Source organism: Perna viridis, chromosome 11 (assembly GCF_037379345.1).
Source record: "Perna viridis isolate PV_CMFRI_1.1 ecotype Kerala chromosome 11, ASM3737934v1, whole genome shotgun sequence".
Classification (NCBI taxonomy): Eukaryota; Metazoa; Mollusca; class Bivalvia; order Mytilida; family Mytilidae; genus Perna; species Perna viridis.
Window position 1 is genome coordinate 5240066 of NC_142455.1, and position 17653 is coordinate 5257718.

The 17653-nt window shown below is 37.6% G+C and overlaps 31 non-coding genes across 31 annotated transcripts; all 31 read right to left on the reverse strand.

The window, feature by feature from the left end:
* Positions 1 to 226: 226 nt before the first annotated feature.
* On the reverse strand, positions 227 to 298 carry Trnaa-cgc (transfer RNA alanine (anticodon CGC)). Its single transcript has one exon. It is a non-coding gene; the product is annotated as a tRNA-Ala (tRNA).
* A 240-nt stretch (positions 299 to 538) lies between these two features.
* Trnaa-ugc (transfer RNA alanine (anticodon UGC)) lies at positions 539 to 610 on the reverse strand. The gene has a single exon. It is a non-coding gene; the product is annotated as a tRNA-Ala (tRNA).
* Positions 611 to 1506: 896 nt separating this feature from the next.
* Trnaa-cgc (transfer RNA alanine (anticodon CGC)) lies at positions 1507 to 1578 on the reverse strand. The gene has a single exon. It is a non-coding gene; the product is annotated as a tRNA-Ala (tRNA).
* A 240-nt stretch (positions 1579 to 1818) lies between these two features.
* Positions 1819 to 1890, reverse strand: Trnaa-ugc (transfer RNA alanine (anticodon UGC)). Its single transcript has one exon. It is a non-coding gene; the product is annotated as a tRNA-Ala (tRNA).
* A 209-nt stretch (positions 1891 to 2099) lies between these two features.
* Positions 2100 to 2171, reverse strand: Trnae-cuc (transfer RNA glutamic acid (anticodon CUC)). The gene has a single exon. It is a non-coding gene; the product is annotated as a tRNA-Glu (tRNA).
* Positions 2172 to 2809: 638 nt separating this feature from the next.
* On the reverse strand, positions 2810 to 2881 carry Trnaa-cgc (transfer RNA alanine (anticodon CGC)). Its single transcript has one exon. It is a non-coding gene; the product is annotated as a tRNA-Ala (tRNA).
* A 240-nt stretch (positions 2882 to 3121) lies between these two features.
* On the reverse strand, positions 3122 to 3193 carry Trnaa-ugc (transfer RNA alanine (anticodon UGC)). Its single transcript has one exon. It is a non-coding gene; the product is annotated as a tRNA-Ala (tRNA).
* Positions 3194 to 3403: 210 nt separating this feature from the next.
* Positions 3404 to 3475, reverse strand: Trnae-cuc (transfer RNA glutamic acid (anticodon CUC)). Its single transcript has one exon. It is a non-coding gene; the product is annotated as a tRNA-Glu (tRNA).
* Positions 3476 to 4109: 634 nt separating this feature from the next.
* Trnaa-cgc (transfer RNA alanine (anticodon CGC)) lies at positions 4110 to 4181 on the reverse strand. Its single transcript has one exon. It is a non-coding gene; the product is annotated as a tRNA-Ala (tRNA).
* Positions 4182 to 4421: 240 nt separating this feature from the next.
* Trnaa-ugc (transfer RNA alanine (anticodon UGC)) lies at positions 4422 to 4493 on the reverse strand. The gene has a single exon. It is a non-coding gene; the product is annotated as a tRNA-Ala (tRNA).
* Positions 4494 to 5389: 896 nt separating this feature from the next.
* Trnaa-cgc (transfer RNA alanine (anticodon CGC)) lies at positions 5390 to 5461 on the reverse strand. Its single transcript has one exon. It is a non-coding gene; the product is annotated as a tRNA-Ala (tRNA).
* A 240-nt stretch (positions 5462 to 5701) lies between these two features.
* On the reverse strand, positions 5702 to 5773 carry Trnaa-ugc (transfer RNA alanine (anticodon UGC)). The gene has a single exon. It is a non-coding gene; the product is annotated as a tRNA-Ala (tRNA).
* A 210-nt stretch (positions 5774 to 5983) lies between these two features.
* Positions 5984 to 6055, reverse strand: Trnae-cuc (transfer RNA glutamic acid (anticodon CUC)). Its single transcript has one exon. It is a non-coding gene; the product is annotated as a tRNA-Glu (tRNA).
* Positions 6056 to 6688: 633 nt separating this feature from the next.
* Positions 6689 to 6760, reverse strand: Trnaa-cgc (transfer RNA alanine (anticodon CGC)). Its single transcript has one exon. It is a non-coding gene; the product is annotated as a tRNA-Ala (tRNA).
* Positions 6761 to 7000: 240 nt separating this feature from the next.
* Trnaa-ugc (transfer RNA alanine (anticodon UGC)) lies at positions 7001 to 7072 on the reverse strand. The gene has a single exon. It is a non-coding gene; the product is annotated as a tRNA-Ala (tRNA).
* A 210-nt stretch (positions 7073 to 7282) lies between these two features.
* Trnae-cuc (transfer RNA glutamic acid (anticodon CUC)) lies at positions 7283 to 7354 on the reverse strand. Its single transcript has one exon. It is a non-coding gene; the product is annotated as a tRNA-Glu (tRNA).
* Positions 7355 to 7992: 638 nt separating this feature from the next.
* Trnaa-cgc (transfer RNA alanine (anticodon CGC)) lies at positions 7993 to 8064 on the reverse strand. Its single transcript has one exon. It is a non-coding gene; the product is annotated as a tRNA-Ala (tRNA).
* A 240-nt stretch (positions 8065 to 8304) lies between these two features.
* Positions 8305 to 8376, reverse strand: Trnaa-ugc (transfer RNA alanine (anticodon UGC)). Its single transcript has one exon. It is a non-coding gene; the product is annotated as a tRNA-Ala (tRNA).
* A 209-nt stretch (positions 8377 to 8585) lies between these two features.
* Trnae-cuc (transfer RNA glutamic acid (anticodon CUC)) lies at positions 8586 to 8657 on the reverse strand. The gene has a single exon. It is a non-coding gene; the product is annotated as a tRNA-Glu (tRNA).
* Positions 8658 to 9295: 638 nt separating this feature from the next.
* Positions 9296 to 9367, reverse strand: Trnaa-cgc (transfer RNA alanine (anticodon CGC)). Its single transcript has one exon. It is a non-coding gene; the product is annotated as a tRNA-Ala (tRNA).
* Positions 9368 to 9607: 240 nt separating this feature from the next.
* Positions 9608 to 9679, reverse strand: Trnaa-ugc (transfer RNA alanine (anticodon UGC)). Its single transcript has one exon. It is a non-coding gene; the product is annotated as a tRNA-Ala (tRNA).
* A 210-nt stretch (positions 9680 to 9889) lies between these two features.
* Trnae-cuc (transfer RNA glutamic acid (anticodon CUC)) lies at positions 9890 to 9961 on the reverse strand. Its single transcript has one exon. It is a non-coding gene; the product is annotated as a tRNA-Glu (tRNA).
* Positions 9962 to 10595: 634 nt separating this feature from the next.
* Trnaa-cgc (transfer RNA alanine (anticodon CGC)) lies at positions 10596 to 10667 on the reverse strand. The gene has a single exon. It is a non-coding gene; the product is annotated as a tRNA-Ala (tRNA).
* Positions 10668 to 10907: 240 nt separating this feature from the next.
* Positions 10908 to 10979, reverse strand: Trnaa-ugc (transfer RNA alanine (anticodon UGC)). The gene has a single exon. It is a non-coding gene; the product is annotated as a tRNA-Ala (tRNA).
* Positions 10980 to 11191: 212 nt separating this feature from the next.
* Positions 11192 to 11263, reverse strand: Trnae-cuc (transfer RNA glutamic acid (anticodon CUC)). Its single transcript has one exon. It is a non-coding gene; the product is annotated as a tRNA-Glu (tRNA).
* A 630-nt stretch (positions 11264 to 11893) lies between these two features.
* Trnaa-cgc (transfer RNA alanine (anticodon CGC)) lies at positions 11894 to 11965 on the reverse strand. The gene has a single exon. It is a non-coding gene; the product is annotated as a tRNA-Ala (tRNA).
* Positions 11966 to 12205: 240 nt separating this feature from the next.
* Trnaa-ugc (transfer RNA alanine (anticodon UGC)) lies at positions 12206 to 12277 on the reverse strand. Its single transcript has one exon. It is a non-coding gene; the product is annotated as a tRNA-Ala (tRNA).
* Positions 12278 to 12488: 211 nt separating this feature from the next.
* Positions 12489 to 12560, reverse strand: Trnae-cuc (transfer RNA glutamic acid (anticodon CUC)). Its single transcript has one exon. It is a non-coding gene; the product is annotated as a tRNA-Glu (tRNA).
* A 630-nt stretch (positions 12561 to 13190) lies between these two features.
* Positions 13191 to 13262, reverse strand: Trnaa-cgc (transfer RNA alanine (anticodon CGC)). Its single transcript has one exon. It is a non-coding gene; the product is annotated as a tRNA-Ala (tRNA).
* Positions 13263 to 13502: 240 nt separating this feature from the next.
* On the reverse strand, positions 13503 to 13574 carry Trnaa-ugc (transfer RNA alanine (anticodon UGC)). The gene has a single exon. It is a non-coding gene; the product is annotated as a tRNA-Ala (tRNA).
* A 212-nt stretch (positions 13575 to 13786) lies between these two features.
* Positions 13787 to 13858, reverse strand: Trnae-cuc (transfer RNA glutamic acid (anticodon CUC)). Its single transcript has one exon. It is a non-coding gene; the product is annotated as a tRNA-Glu (tRNA).
* Positions 13859 to 17653: the final 3795 nt, after the last annotated feature.

Here is a 17653-nt window from a genome sequence, read left to right on the forward strand (position 1 = left end):
GACCGCGCAGCCGACATTATAAATCGAAATAAGTTTCGTCTATAAATATTATTTCATATTTTTTTCAATTACATTTTGCAGCATTGGTTATGGGTAACCTTTAACGTACACTGCAAGTTGTCTGCAAGAGAAAGGAAGACGTTCTTTTAGAAACTGTAGTAGAAGTGTACATATACAATACTGTACGTATGATCACTCTTGGACAGGATGAACAAGGAAAAAAATATGGAGATGCCGGGGATCGAACCCGGGGCCTTTCACATGCGAAGCGAACGCTCTACCACTGAGCTACATCCCCGTCATAGCCTGCTAAAATAATTTAATACTAAATAGTCCACTTGTATTGTAAAACATGGCGAAAACAGGTTACAGTGTCGTAGTAGAGATCAGTCAGGCGGATCGTGCAATTAAAAGACTTCACTCGGAGTTTCAAACGGATGCTACACTAGCTGAAGCAACTGTTCTGTAATTAAAAAACCAGATAAGATGAAATAACATATTATCTTTAAGTAAAAAAGAGGTTAAAAAAATATAGAAGTGGAGATGCCGGGGATCGAACCCGGGGCCTTTCACATGCAAAGCGAACGCTCTACCACTGAGCTACATCCCCTTCTTAATAAACATCTTGCATTGTTTATATTAGTACCTGTTGCGAAACTAGCTCTTCGACTATTAAAGATCGATATGAAAAGAGAGAAGACAAACAATAATGATTGTTTGTAGCTAAACTATTCGCCACAGCATGGTATAAACAAAACAAGGATTTGATAGTTTTAAAATGGCTTCATGGGGGAAAAAAAAAACGGAAAGGAAAAAATTATTCCCAGACGGGGAATCGAACCCCGGAATCCTAACCACTAGACTACCTGGGACTTACTCTTAACCGGGTATACTTACTTACTTAAACAGTCATCCAAGTATGCGTCTGGTGATGGACAGTATTAAGGCGCACTCAGACGTTAAAACCCGGGCTGTCAAATGTAAATAGATACCAGTCAAGTACATTCGACAAATGTCTGTAGTGAACTACGCAGGGCTATAATTGTAAAGTAGGAAGATGTTGTCTGTCAACACTGGACGAATGTATTTTTTTGACTTCTTTCTTTTCCCTCCGAAGGAGTGAAATCTTCACATAGTTCATTTTGCAGCTTACAACTGTTACAGTACTACATTTCCATTTGTGCCCTCAAAAAACACCACCAGTGAGATTTGTGCTAGGTAAATGAACGACAACCATTCTTGGACACATCTTGCTGAGACTGACAAAATTGAATTAAGGTGACCGCGCAGCCGACATTATAAATCGAAATAAGTTTCGTCTATAAATATTATTTCATATTTTTTTCAATTACATTTTGCAGCATTGGTTATGGGTAACCTTTAACGTACACTGCAAGTTGTCTGCAAGAGAAAGGAAGACGTTCTTTTAGAAACTGTAGTAGAAGTGTACATATACAATACTGTACGTATGATCACTCTTGGACAGGATGAACAAGGAAAAAAATATGGAGATGCCGGGGATCGAACCCGGGGCCTTTCACATGCGAAGCGAACGCTCTACCACTGAGCTACATCCCCGTCATAGCCTGCTAAAATAATTTAATACTAAATAGTCCACTTGTATTGTAAAACATGGCGAAAACAGGTTACAGTGTCGTAGTAGAGATCAGTCAGGCGGATCGTGCAATTAAAAGACTTCACTCGGAGTTTCAAACGGATGCTACACTAGCTGAAGCAACTGTTCTGTAATTAAAAAACCAGATAAGATGAAATAACATATTATCTTTAAGTAAAAAAGAGGTTAAAAAAATATAGAAGTGGAGATGCCGGGGATCGAACCCGGGGCCTTTCACATGCAAAGCGAACGCTCTACCACTGAGCTACATCCCCTTCTTAATAAACATCTTGCATTTTTTATATTAGTACCTGTTGCGAAACTAGCTCTTCGACTATTAAAGATCGATATGAAAAGAGAGAAGACAAACAATAATGATTGTTTGTAGCCAAACTATTCGCCACAGCATGGTATAAACAAAACAAGGATTTGATAGTTTTAAAATGGCTTCATGGGGGAAAAAAAAACGGAAAGGAAAAAATTATTCCCAGACGGGGAATCGAACCCCGGCCGCCGCGGTGAGAGCGCGGAATCCTAACCACTAGACTACCTGGGACTTACTCTTAACCGGGTATACTTACTTACTTAAACAGTCATCCAAGTATGCGTCTGGTGATGGACAGTATTAAGGCGCACTCCTGAAGACGTTAAAACCCGGGCTGTCAAATGTAAATAGATACCAGTCAAGTACATTCGACAAATGTCTGTAGTGAACTACGCAGGGCTATAATTGTAAAGTAGGAAGATGTTGTCTGTCAACACTGGACGAATGTATTTTTTTGACTTCTTTCTTTTCCCTCCGAAGGAGTGAAATCTTCACATAGTTCATTTTGCAGCTTACAACTGTTACAGTACTACATTTCCATTTGTGCCCTCAAAAAACACCACCAGTGAGATTTGTGCTAGGTAAATGAACGACAACCATTCTTGGACACATCTTGCTGAGACTGACAAAATTGAATTAAGGTGACCGCGCAGCCGACATTATAAATCGAAATAAGTTTCGTCTATAAATATTATTTCATATTTTTTTCAATTACATTTTGCAGCATTGGTTATGGGTAACCTTTAACGTACACTGCAAGTTGTCTGCAAGAGAAAGGAAGACGTTCTTTTAGAAACTGTAGTAGAAGTGTACATATACAATACTGTACGTATGATCACTCTTGGACAGGATGAACAAGGAAAAAAATATGGAGATGCCGGGGATCGAACCCGGGGCCTTTCACATGCGAAGCGAACGCTCTACCACTGAGCTACATCCCCGTCATAGCCTGCTAAAATAATTTAATACTAAATAGTCCACTTGTATTGTAAAACATGGCGAAAACAGGTTACAGTGTCGTAGTAGAGATCAGTCAGGCGGATCGTGCAATTAAAAGACTTCACTCGGAGTTTCAAACGGATGCTACACTAGCTGAAGCAACTGTTCTGTAATTAAAAAACCAGATAAGATGAAATAACATATTATCTTTAAGGAAAAAAGAGGTTAAAAAAATATAGAAGTGGAGATGCCGGGGATCGAACCCGGGGCCTTTCACATGCAAAGCGAACGCTCTACCACTGAGCTACATCCCCTTCTTAATAAACATCTTGCATTTTTTATATTAGTACCTGTTGCGAAACTAGCTCTTCGACTATTAAAGATCGATATGAAAAGAGAGAAGACAAACAATAATGATTGTTTGTAGCCAAACTATTCGCCACAGCATGGTATAAACAAAACAAGGATTTGATAGTTTTAAAATGGCTTCATGGGGGAAAAAAAAAACGGAAAGGAAAAAATTATTCCCAGACGGGGAATCGAACCCCGGCCGCCGCGGTGAGAGCGCGGAATCCTAACCACTAAACTACCTGGGACTTACTCTTAACCGGGTATACTTACTTACTTAAACAGTCATCCAAGTATGCGTCTGGTGATGGACAGTATTAAGGCGCACTCAGACGTTAAAACCCGGGCTGTCAAATGTAAATAGATACCAGTCAAGTACATTCGACAAATGTCTGTAGTGAACTACGCAGGGCTATAATTGTAAAGTAGGAAGATGTTGTCTGTCAACACTGGACGAATGTATTTTTTTGACTTCTTTCTTTTCCCTCCGAAGGAGTGAAATCTTCACATAGTTCATTTTGCAGCTTACAACTGTTACAGTACTACATTTCCATTTGTGCCCTCAAAAAACACCACCAGTGAGATTTGTGCTAGGTAAATGAACGACAACCATTCTTGGACACATCTTGCTGAGACTGACAAAATTGAATTAAGGTGACCGCGCAGCCGACATTATAAATCGAAATAAGTTTCGTCTATAAATATTATTTCATATTTTTTTCAATTACATTTTGCAGCATTGGTTATGGGTAACCTTTAACGTACACTGCAAGTTGTCTGCAAGAGAAAGGAAGACGTTCTTTTAGAAACTGTAGTAGAAGTGTACATATACAATACTGTACGTATGATCACTCTTGGACAGGATGAACAAGGAAAAAAATATGGAGATGCCGGGGATCGAACCCGGGGCCTTTCACATGCGAAGCGAACGCTCTACCACTGAGCTACATCCCCGTCATAGCCTGCTAAAATAATTTAATACTAAATAGTCCACTTGTATTGTAAAACATGGCGAAAACAGGTTACAGTGTCGTAGTAGAGATCAGTCAGGCGGATCGTGCAATTAAAAGACTTCACTCGGAGTTTCAAACGGATGCTACACTAGCTGAAGCAACTGTTCTGTAATTAAAAAACCAGATAAGATGAAATAACATATTATCTTTAAGTAAAAAAGAGGTTAAAAAAATATAGAAGTGGAGATGCCGGGGATCGAACCCGGGGCCTTTCACATGCAAAGCGAACGCTCTACCACTGAGCTACATCCCCTTCTTAATAAACATCTTGCATTTTTTATATTAGTACCTGTTGCGAAACTAGCTCTTCGACTATTAAAGATCGATATGAAAAGAGAGAAGACAAACAATAATGATTGTTTGTAGCTAAACTATTCGCCACAGCATGGTATAAACAAAACAAGGATTTGATAGTTTTAAAATGGCTTCATGGGGGAAAAAAAAAACGGAAAGGAAAAAATTATTCCCAGACGGGGAATCGAACCCCGGAATCCTAACCACTAGACTACCTGGGACTTACTCTTAACCGGGTATACTTACTTACTTAAACAGTCATCCAAGTATGCGTCTGGTGATGGACAGTATTAAGGCGCACTCAGACGTTAAAACCCGGGCTGTCAAATGTAAATAGATACCAGTCAAGTACATTCGACAAATGTCTGTAGTGAACTACGCAGGGCTATAATTGTAAAGTAGGAAGATGTTGTCTGTCAACACTGGACGAATGTATTTTTTTGACTTCTTTCTTTTCCCTCCGAAGGAGTGAAATCTTCACATAGTTCATTTTGCAGCTTACAACTGTTACAGTACTACATTTCCATTTGTGCCCTCAAAAAACACCACCAGTGAGATTTGTGCTAGGTAAATGAACGACAACCATTCTTGGACACATCTTGCTGAGACTGACAAAATTGAATTAAGGTGACCGCGCAGCCGACATTATAAATCGAAATAAGTTTCGTCTATAAATATTATTTCATATTTTTTTCAATTACATTTTGCAGCATTGGTTATGGGTAACCTTTAACGTACACTGCAAGTTGTCTGCAAGAGAAAGGAAGACGTTCTTTTAGAAACTGTAGTAGAAGTGTACATATACAATACTGTACGTATGATCACTCTTGGACAGGATGAACAAGGAAAAAAATATGGAGATGCCGGGGATCGAACCCGGGGCCTTTCACATGCGAAGCGAACGCTCTACCACTGAGCTACATCCCCGTCATAGCCTGCTAAAATAATTTAATACTAAATAGTCCACTTGTATTGTAAAACATGGCGAAAACAGGTTACAGTGTCGTAGTAGAGATCAGTCAGGCGGATCGTGCAATTAAAAGACTTCACTCGGAGTTTCAAACGGATGCTACACTAGCTGAAGCAACTGTTCTGTAATTAAAAAACCAGATAAGATGAAATAACATATTATCTTTAAGGAAAAAAGAGGTTAAAAAAATATAGAAGTGGAGATGCCGGGGATCGAACCCGGGGCCTTTCACATGCAAAGCGAACGCTCTACCACTGAGCTACATCCCCTTCTTAATAAACATCTTGCATTTTTTATATTAGTACCTGTTGCGAAACTAGCTCTTCGACTATTAAAGATCGATATGAAAAGAGAGAAGACAAACAATAATGATTGTTTGTAGCCAAACTATTCGCCACAGCATGGTATAAACAAAACAAGGATTTGATAGTTTTAAAATGGCTTCATGGGGGAAAAAAAAAACGGAAAGGAAAAAATTATTCCCAGACGGGGAATCGAACCCCGGCCGCCGCGGTGAGAGCGCGGAATCCTAACCACTAGACTACCTGGGACTTACTCTTAACCGGGTATACTTACTTACTTAAACAGTCATCCAAGTATGCGTCTGGTGATGGACAGTATTAAGGCGCACTCAGACGTTAAAACCCGGGCTGTCAAATGTAAATAGATACCAGTCAAGTACATTCGACAAATGTCTGTAGTGAACTACGCAGGGCTATAATTGTAAAGTAGGAAGATGTTGTCTGTCAACACTGGACGAATGTATTTTTTTGACTTCTTTCTTTTCCCTCCGAAGGAGTGAAATCTTCACATAGTTCATTTTGCAGCTTACAACTGTTACAGTACTACATTTCCATTTGTGCCCTCAAAAACACCACCAGTGAGATTTGTGCTAGGTAAATGAACGACAACCATTCTTGGACACATCTTGCTGAGACTGACAAAATTGAATTAAGGTGACCGCGCAGCCGACATTATAAATCGAAATAAGTTTCGTCTATAAATATTATTTCATATTTTTTTCAATTACATTTTGCAGCATTGGTTATGGGTAACCTTTAACGTACACTGCAAGTTGTCTGCAAGAGAAAGGAAGACGTTCTTTTAGAAACTGTAGTAGAAGTGTACATATACAATACTGTACGTATGATCACTCTTGGACAGGATGAACAAGGAAAAAAATATGGAGATGCCGGGGATCGAACCCGGGGCCTTTCACATGCGAAGCGAACGCTCTACCACTGAGCTACATCCCCGTCATAGCCTGCTAAAATAATTTAATACTAAATAGTCCACTTGTATTGTAAAACATGGCGAAAACAGGTTACAGTGTCGTAGTAGAGATCAGTCAGGCGGATCGTGCAATTAAAAGACTTCACTCGGAGTTTCAAACGGATGCTACACTAGCTGAAGCAACTGTTCTGTAATTAAAAAACCAGATAAGATGAAATAACATATTATCTTTAAGGAAAAAAGAGGTTAAAAAAATATAGAAGTGGAGATGCCGGGGATCGAACCCGGGGCCTTTCACATGCAAAGCGAACGCTCTACCACTGAGCTACATCCCCTTCTTAATAAACATCTTGCATTTTTTATATTAGTACCTGTTGCGAAACTAGCTCTTCGACTATTAAAGATCGATATGAAAAGAGAGAAGACAAACAATAATGATTGTTTGTAGCCAAACTATTCGCCACAGCATGGTATAAACAAAACAAGGATTTGATAGTTTTAAAATGGCTTCATGGGGGAAAAAAAAAACGGAAAGGAAAAAATTATTCCCAGACGGGGAATCGAACCCCGGCCGCCGCGGTGAGAGCGCGGAATCCTAACCACTAGACTACCTGGGACTTACTCTTAACCGGGTATACTTACTTACTTAAACAGTCATCCAAGTATGCGTCTGGTGATGGACAGTATTAAGGCGCACTCCTGAAGACGTTAAAACCCGGGCTGTCAAATGTAAATAGATACCAGTCAAGTACATTCGACAAATGTCTGTAGTGAACTACGCAGGGCTATAATTGTAAAGTAGGAAGATGTTGTCTGTCAACACTGGACGAATGTATTTTTTTGACTTCTTTCTTTTCCCTCCGAAGGAGTGAAATCTTCACATAGTTCATTTTGCAGCTTACAACTGTTACAGTACTACATTTCCATTTGTGCCCTCAAAAAACACCACCAGTGAGATTTGTGCTAGGTAAATGAACGACAACCATTCTTGGACACATCTTGCTGAGACTGACAAAATTGAATTAAGGTGACCGCGCAGCCGACATTATAAATCGAAATAAGTTTCGTCTATAAATATTATTTCATATTTTTTTCAATTACATTTTGCAGCATTGGTTATGGGTAACCTTTAACGTACACTGCAAGTTGTCTGCAAGAGAAAGGAAGACGTTCTTTTAGAAACTGTAGTAGAAGTGTACATATACAATACTGTACGTATGATCACTCTTGGACAGGATGAACAAGGAAAAAAATATGGAGATGCCGGGGATCGAACCCGGGGCCTTTCACATGCGAAGCGAACGCTCTACCACTGAGCTACATCCCCGTCATAGCCTGCTAAAATAATCTAATACTAAATAGTCCACTTGTATTGTAAAACATGGCGAAAACAGGTTACAGTGTCGTAGTAGAGATCAGTCAGGCGGATCTTGCAATTAAAAGACTTCACTCGGAGTTTCAAACGGATGCTACACTAGCTGAAGCAACTGTTCTGTAATTAAAAAACCAGATAAGATGAAATAACATATTATCTTTAAGGAAAAAAGAGGTTAAAAAAATATAGAAGTGGAGATGCCGGGGATCGAACCCGGGGCCTTTCACATGCAAAGCGAACGCTCTACCACTGAGCTACATCCCCTTCTTAATAAACATCTTGCATTTTTTATATTAGTACCTGTTGCGAAACTAGCTCTTCGACTATTAAAGATCGATATGAAAAGAGAGAAGACAAACAATAATGATTGTTTGTAGCCAAACTATTCGCCACAGCATGGTATAAACAAAACAAGGATTTGATAGTTTTAAAATGGCTTCATGGGGGAAAAAAAAACGGAAAGGAAAAAATTATTCCCAGACGGGGAATCGAACCCCGGCCGCCGCGGTGAGAGCGCGGAATCCTAACCACTAGACTACCTGGGACTTACTCTTAACCGGGTATACTTACTTACTTAAACAGTCATCCAAGTATGCGTCTGGTGATGGACAGTATTAAGGCGCACTCCTGAAGACGTTAAAACCCGGGCTGTCAAATGTAAATAGATACCAGTCAAGTACATTCGACAAATGTCTGTAGTGAACTACGCAGGGCTATAATTGTAAAGTAGGAAGATGTTGTCTGTCAACACTGGACGAATGTATTTTTTTGACTTCTTTCTTTTCCCTCCGAAGGAGTGAAATCTTCACATAGTTCATTTTGCAGCTTACAACTGTTACAGTACTACATTTCCATTTGTGCCCTCAAAAAACACCACCAGTGAGATTTGTGCTAGGTAAATGAACGACAACCATTCTTGGACACATCTTGCTGAGACTGACAAAATTGAATTAAGGTGACCGCGCAGCCGACATTATAAATCGAAATAAGTTTCGTCTATAAATATTATTTCATATTTTTTTCAATTACATTTTGCAGCATTGGTTATGGGTAACCTTTAACGTACACTGCAAGTTGTCTGCAAGAGAAAGGAAGACGTTCTTTTAGAAACTGTAGTAGAAGTGTACATATACAATACTGTACGTATGATCACTCTTGGACAGGATGAACAAGGAAAAAAATATGGAGATGCCGGGGATCGAACCCGGGGCCTTTCACATGCGAAGCGAACGCTCTACCACTGAGCTACATCCCCGTCATAGCCTGCTAAAATAATCTAATACTAAATAGTCCACTTGTATTGTAAAACATGGCGAAAACAGGTTACAGTGTCGTAGTAAAGATCAGTCAGGCGGATCTTGCAATTAAAAGACTTCACTCGGAGTTTCAAACGGATGCTACACTAGCTGAAGCAACTGTTCTGTAATTAAAAAACCAGATAAGATGAAATAACATATTATCTTTAAGGAAAAAAGAGGTTAAAAAAATATAGAAGTGGAGATGCCGGGGATCGAACCCGGGGCCTTTCACATGCAAAGCGAACGCTCTACCACTGAGCTACATCCCCTTCTTAATAAACATCTTGCATTTTTTATATTAGTACCTGTTGCGAAACTAGCTCTTCGACTATTAAAGATCGATATGAAAAGAGAGAAGACAAACAATAATGATTGTTTGTAGCTAAACTATTCGCCACAGCATGGTATAAACAAAACAAGGATTTGATAGTTTTAAAATGGCTTCATGGGGGAAAAAAAAAACGGAAAGGAAAAAATTATTCCCAGACGGGGAATCGAACCCCGGCCGCCGCGGTGAGAGCGCGGAATCCTAACCACTAGACTACCTGGGACTTACTCTTAACCGGGTATACTTACTTACTTAAACAGTCATCCAAGTATGCGTCTGGTGATGGACAGTATTAAGGCGCACTCAGACGTTAAAACCCGGGCTGTCAAATGTAAATAGATACCAGTCAAGTACATTCGACAAATGTCTGTAGTGAACTACGCAGGGCTATAATTGTAAAGTAGGAAGATGTTGTCTGTCAACACTGGACGAATGTATTTTTTTGACTTCTTTCTTTTCCCTCCGAAGGAGTGAAATCTTCACATAGTTCATTTTGCAGCTTACAACTGTTACAGTACTACATTTCCATTTGTGCCCTCAAAAAACACCACCAGTGAGATTTGTGCTAGGTAAATGAACGACAACCATTCTTGGACACATCTTGCTGAGACTGACAAAATTGAATTAAGGTGACCGCGCAGCCGACATTATAAATCGAAATAAGTTTCGTCTATAAATATTATTTCATATTTTTTTCAATTACATTTTGCAGCATTGGTTATGGGTAACCTTTAACGTACACTGCAAGTTGTCTGCAAGAGAAAGGAAGACGTTCTTTTAGAAACTGTAGTAGAAGTGTACATATACAATACTGTACGTATGATCACTCTTGGACAGGATGAACAAGGAAAAAAATATGGAGATGCCGGGGATCGAACCCGGGGCCTTTCACATGCGAAGCGAACGCTCTACCACTGAGCTACATCCCCGTCATAGCCTGCTAAAATAATTTAATACTAAATAGTCCACTTGTATTGTAAAACATGGCGAAAACAGGTTACAGTGTCGTAGTAGAGATCAGTCAGGCGGATCGTGCAATTAAAAGACTTCACTCGGAGTTTCAAACGGATGCTACACTAGCTGAAGCAACTGTTCTGTAATTAAAAAACCAGATAAGATGAAATAACATATTATCTTTAAGGAAAAAAGAGGTTAAAAAAATATAGAAGTGGAGATGCCGGGGATCGAACCCGGGGCCTTTCACATGCAAAGCGAACGCTCTACCACTGAGCTACATCCCCTTCTTAATAAACATCTTGCATTTTTTATATTAGTACCTGTTGCGAAACTAGCTCTTCGACTATTAAAGATCGATATGAAAAGAGAGAAGACAAACAATAATGATTGTTTGTAGCCAAACTATTCGCCACAGCATGGTATAAACAAAACAAGGATTTGATAGTTTTAAAATGGCTTCATGGGGGAAAAAAAAAAAACGGAAAGGAAAAAATTATTCCCAGACGGGGAATCGAACCCCGGCCGCCGCGGTGAGAGCGCGGAATCCTAACCACTAGACTACCTGGGACTTACTCTTAACCGGGTATACTTACTTAAACAGTCATCCAAGTATGCGTCTGGTGATGGACAGTATTAAGGCGCACTCAGACGTTAAAACCCGGGCTGTCAAATGTAAATAGATACCAGTCAAGTACATTCGACAAATGTCTGTAGTGAACTACGCAGGGCTATAATTGTAAAGTAGGAAGATGTTGTCTGTCAACACTGGACGAATGTATTTTTTTGACTTCTTTCTTTTCCCTCCGAAGGAGTGAAATCTTCACATAGTTCATTTTGCAGCTTACAACTGTTACAGTACTACATTTCCATTTGTGCCCTCAAAAAACACCACCAGTGAGATTTGTGCTAGGTAAATGAACGACAACCATTCTTGGACACATCTTGCTGAGACTGACAAAATTGAATTAAGGTGACCGCGCAGCCGACATTATAAATCGAAATAAGTTTCGTCTATAAATATTATTTCATATTTTTTTCAATTACATTTTGCAGCATTGGTTATGGGTAACCTTTAACGTACACTGCAAGTTGTCTGCAAGAGAAAGGAAGACGTTCTTTTAGAAACTGTAGTAGAAGTGTACATATACAATACTGTACGTATGATCACTCTTGGACAGGATGAACAAGGAAAAAAATATGGAGATGCCGGGGATCGAACCCGGGGCCTTTCACATGCGAAGCGAACGCTCTACCACTGAGCTACATCCCCGTCATAGCCTGCTAAAATAATTTAATACTAAATAGTCCACTTGTATTGTAAAACATGGCGAAAACAGGTTACAGTGTCGTAGTAGAGATCAGTCAGGCGGATCGTGCAATTAAAAGACTTCACTCGGAGTTTCAAACGGATGCTACACTAGCTGAAGCAACTGTTCTGTAATTAAAAAACCAGATAAGATGAAATAACATATTATCTTTAAGGAAAAAAGAGGTTAAAAAAATATAGAAGTGGAGATGCCGGGGATCGAACCCGGGGCCTTTCACATGCAAAGCGAACGCTCTACCACTGAGCTACATCCCCTTCTTAATAAACATCTTGCATTTTTTATATTAGTACCTGTTGCGAAACTAGCTCTTCGACTATTAAAGATCGATATGAAAAGAGAGAAGACAAACAATAATGATTGTTTGTAGCCAAACTATTCGCCACAGCATGGTATAAACAAAACAAGGATTTGATAGTTTTAAAATGGCTTCATGGGGGAAAAAAAAAAACGGAAAGGAAAAAATTATTCCCAGACGGGGAATCGAACCCCGGCCGCCGCGGTGAGAGCGCGGAATCCTAACCACTAGACTACCTGGGACTTACTCTTAACCGGGTATACTTACTTAAACAGTCATCCAAGTATGCGTCTGGTGATGGACAGTATTAAGGCGCACTCAGACGTTAAAACCCGGGCTGTCAAATGTAAATAGATACCAGTCAAGTACATTCGACAAATGTCTGTAGTGAACTACGCAGGGCTATAATTGTAAAGTAGGAAGATGTTGTCTGTCAACACTGGACGAATGTATTTTTTTGACTTCTTTCTTTTCCCTCCGAAGGAGTGAAATCTTCACATAGTTCATTTTGCAGCTTACAACTGTTACAGTACTACATTTCCATTTGTGCCCTCAAAAAACACCACCAGTGAGATTTGTGCTAGGTAAATGAACGACAACCATTCTTGGACACATCTTGCTGAGACTGACAAAATTGAATTAAGGTGACCGCGCAGCCGACATTATAAATCGAAATAAGTTTCGTCTATAAATATTATTTCATATTTTTTTCAATTACATTTTGCAGCATTGGTTATGGGTAACCTTTAACGTACACTGCAAGTTGTCTGCAAGAGAAAGGAAGACGTTCTTTTAGAAACTGTAGTAGAAGTGTACATATACAATACTGTACGTATGATCACTCTTGGACAGGATGAACAAGGAAAAAAATATGGAGATGCCGGGGATCGAACCCGGGGCCTTTCACATGCGAAGCGAACGCTCTACCACTGAGCTACATCCCCGTCATAGCCTGCTAAAATAATTTAATACTAAATAGTCCACTTGTATTGTAAAACATGGCGAAAACAGGTTACAGTGTCGTAGTAGAGATCAGTCAGGCGGATCGTGCAATTAAAAGACTTCACTCGGAGTTTCAAACGGATGCTACACTAGCTGAAGCAACTGTTCTGTAATTAAGAAACCAGATAAGATGAAATAACATATTATCTTTAAGGAAAAAAGAGGTTAAAAAAATATAGAAGTGGAGATGCCGGGGATCGAACCCGGGGCCTTTCACATGCAAAGCGAACGCTCTACCACTGAGCTACATCCCCTTCTTAATAAACATCTTGCATTTTTTATATTAGTACCTGTTGCGAAACTAGCTCTTCGACTATTAAAGATCGATATGAAAAGAGAGAAGACAAACAATAATGATTGTTTGTAGCTAAACTATTCGCCACAGCATGGTATAAACAAAACAAGGATTTGATAGTTTTAAAATGGCTTCATGGGGGAAAAAAAAAAAACGGAAAGGAAAAAATTATTCCCAGACGGGGAATCGAACCCCGGCCGCCGCGGTGAGAGCGCGGAATCCTAACCACTAGACTACCTGGGACTTACTCTTAACCGGGTATACTTACTTAAACAGTCATCCAAGTATGCGTCTGGTGATGGACAGTATTAAGGCGCACTCAGACGTTAAAACCCGGGCTGTCAAATGTAAATAGATACCAGTCAAGTACATTCGACAAATGTCTGTAGTGAACTACGCAGGGCTATAATTGTAAAGTAGGAAGATGTTGTCTGTCAACACTGGACGAATGTATTTTTTTGACTTCTTTCTTTTCCCTCCGAAGGAGTGAAATCTTCACATAGTTCATTTTGCAGCTTACAACTGTTACAGTACTACATTTCCATTTGTGCCCTCAAAAAACACCACCAGTGAGATTTGTGCTAGGTAAATGAACGACAACCATTCTTGGACACATCTTGCTGAGACTGACAAAATTGAATTAAGGTGACCGCGCAGCCGACATTATAAATCGAAATAAGTTTCGTCTATAAATATTATTTCATATTTTTTTCAATTACATTTTGCAGCATTGGTTATGGGTAACCTTTAACGTACACTGCAAGTTGTCTGCAAGAGAAAGGAAGACGTTCTTTTAGAAACTGTAGTAGAAGTGTACATATACAATACTGTACGTATGATCACTCTTGGACAGGATGAACAAGGAAAAAAATATGGAGATGCCGGGGATCGAACCCGGGGCCTTTCACATGCGAAGCGAACGCTTTTTTTTTTTATTTTGATAAAATTTTATTCAAATAAATACATTCATAAAAGAATTATTGGGCTAGTCTCCCATTAATTCATATTATCACAGTGTTGGTTAGAATTGTAACAATTATTAACAACAGATCTGAATTAAAACTCAATATGTACTTCATCATTACTTATCCTTAATACAGGATTTTTGTTTAAATAATACTTTTCAAATAAATACATGCACTTCTTCTGTTTATAATACAAGTATGCATAACTCACATGTTTTTGCAGAACATTTTTAAAATATGGCACTATGTCTATCAAATGATCATCCTTCATAGAGATATTTCTCCTCTTTACTACACAGAATCTTCTAGCACATAAAACTGTATTTACAAAGTATAAGTTTATATTTTTATCCTTCTTGACTAGACCAAAGTAACATATATAATTGAAATCTAGAGTATTGACAAAGCTAGTAGAACTATTGCACATAATGTTATGTAGGAAATCTTTAAAAAAGTCATTGAACTGAGTCAAACATCTACACACAATGATCAAGTGCTCCAAGTCTTCATGCACATCTTTGCAAACTGGACAAATAGAATCAACAGTAATTTGGCATTTCATCAGTCTCTCCTTAGTGAAGAAAACTCTATGGAAAATTTTGAATGATGACTCAATCCAATCACTTTGTAAAAATGAAAAGTTCAAAACTTTTTGTACTTTTTGAACATCAAAATCTGGAAATATTTCACACCAGTATTTTATAGAATTAGGTTCTCTTGTTAATGTCTTTAACAGTATATCATAAAATGATCTTGTTGTATTAGGTAAAGCATACTTTCTACCATTAACGCTGTAAATTATATTTAAAACAGTTGCTTTACAAGTGTTTGCATTTTCTTCAACTAAAACTACATAATCTTGTGGAATACATTGCTTAATACATTTCACTACTTTAATAATTTTATCAACGGAAACATCAGGGAACTTTTGAGATACAATATCTTGAATATAAGTGTCCTTCATAAAACCTTTCTTGCATTCATAAGCTAAGTCCTTAATCTTGACAATACCTGCTTCTATAAATGTTCTCATATATAACATACTATCACCATTCACAATCATTGGATTACAGAAGAGGGGAATATCAAAAACGTTAGTCACATTAATTTCTATTTCCATACAATGACGTATCTTCCCCCATGCATACAACATACATTTATAAAAATCAGGCAAACATCCTAATTGTCTATGAGTAAAATCGCAATGCAATATTTCAACACCAAGATTCATTCCTTGTACTTTAGAAAAGAAATAAAGACATGTAACTTTCCAAACAGCATTATAATCCATATCTAATAGCCTATTTAAAAACTTTAGTCTAAATGCATACATTTTATGAAAAATGTCAGGAAAATTTAAACCACCATCTAACACCTTATTAGTTATTACATCATATGCAACTAGAGATGGTTTATCATTCCACAAAAAATCAATACATATCTTCTTAATTTCTAAATAATGTTTTTCTGGTATATTAACAACCATAAGAGTATACCAAAGTTTACTCATCAATAAAGTATTTATTACAGTTAATCTACCATGTATTGATAAGTGTCTCATTTTCCAAAAATTCAATAGCTTCAAAATAGATTGTACTTTGCAATCCCAATTCAAACTATCACAAAGAGATTTATCCTTACCAATCCATATGCCTAAAAGCTGTAAAACCCCATCACACTCTCTAATACTCCAAGCATCTAATTCATGTTTTGAAATAGTTCCAGTTCCCAATGCCAAAATTTCCGATTTATCCTTATTTAATTTTGCCCCAGATGCTTGTTCATACAAATGTAAAACTCTAAAGGCTTCATCTACTGAATTTTTGTCAGACAAAATTAAAGTAGTGTCATCAGCATGTGAAAAAATCTTTTCTTCAACGTTTGTATTAGGAATATTCAAACCTCTAATACTACTATTCTTTTTAATCATTGTACTCAATGGTTCAGCTACTAATACATATAATAAAGCTGATATAGGACAACCTTGCTTTACAGAGTTCTTTAATTGAAAGTATTTGGACAGGAACCCATTACACTTGACAGTGCTGAAAATGTCAGTATAAAATATTTTTATCCAAGAAATAAATTTCTCCCCAAATCCAAATTTCTGCAAGACAGAAAATAAATATTCATGTCCAACCCTGTCAAATGCTTTTTCCTGATCAAGTTTCAACAAGTAACATTCTAAATCATCCATTTCAACCAAATCAATAATATCTCTAACACTTGCAGTAGTGTCAGAAATGTCTTTACCTATAATACAGCAACTTTGAGTAGGTGATATAATTTTTGGTAATACAAACTTAAACCTGTTAGCCATTACTCTTGCTAGTATTTTATAATCCACATTTAATAAAGTTATAGGTCTGAAATTTTTAAGTTCAGATTTGTCACCTCTATTCTTATATATCAAATTAATCATGCCATATCTCATAGACCTAGATAAAACTTTATTTTCTTCAATACTATCATAAATATATTTCAATACAGGTTTCAATTCATTTAAAAAATAAAGATAGAATTCAACAGTCAATCCATCAGAGCCAGGCGTTTTGCCTTTTTTCATTCCTTTCAATGATTGTTCAATCTCATCAATACATATATCATCATCACATTTAGTAATATCAATATCATCAACTTTAACATCAACACAATCTAACATGTCATTGATTGCATCATTGTCAGTATTTACACATGAAAACAATTTTTTATAAAAATTATGCACAACATCTAATAATTCCACAGTACTACTAACAGCATTACCATCACAATTTCTCAAAGTACTTATCAAATTCTTATTTTGTTTATTTTTTTCCAGACTTAAGAAATAAGCAGTATTCTTGTCACTTTCTAAGGCATGTTGACATTTAGACCTTAATATAGCACCATTACATCTATGTTTTTCTATAGCTTCAAGTTCATCTTTTAATTCTAAATATTTTACATAATCAATTTCTATACCACATGCAGACTTCACTGACAATTCTTGTAACTTATTTTGCAATTTAAAATATTCTTTGCTTCTCTCTTTCTGATTTTCTTTGCCATAGATTTGACTTATTCTCTTAATACT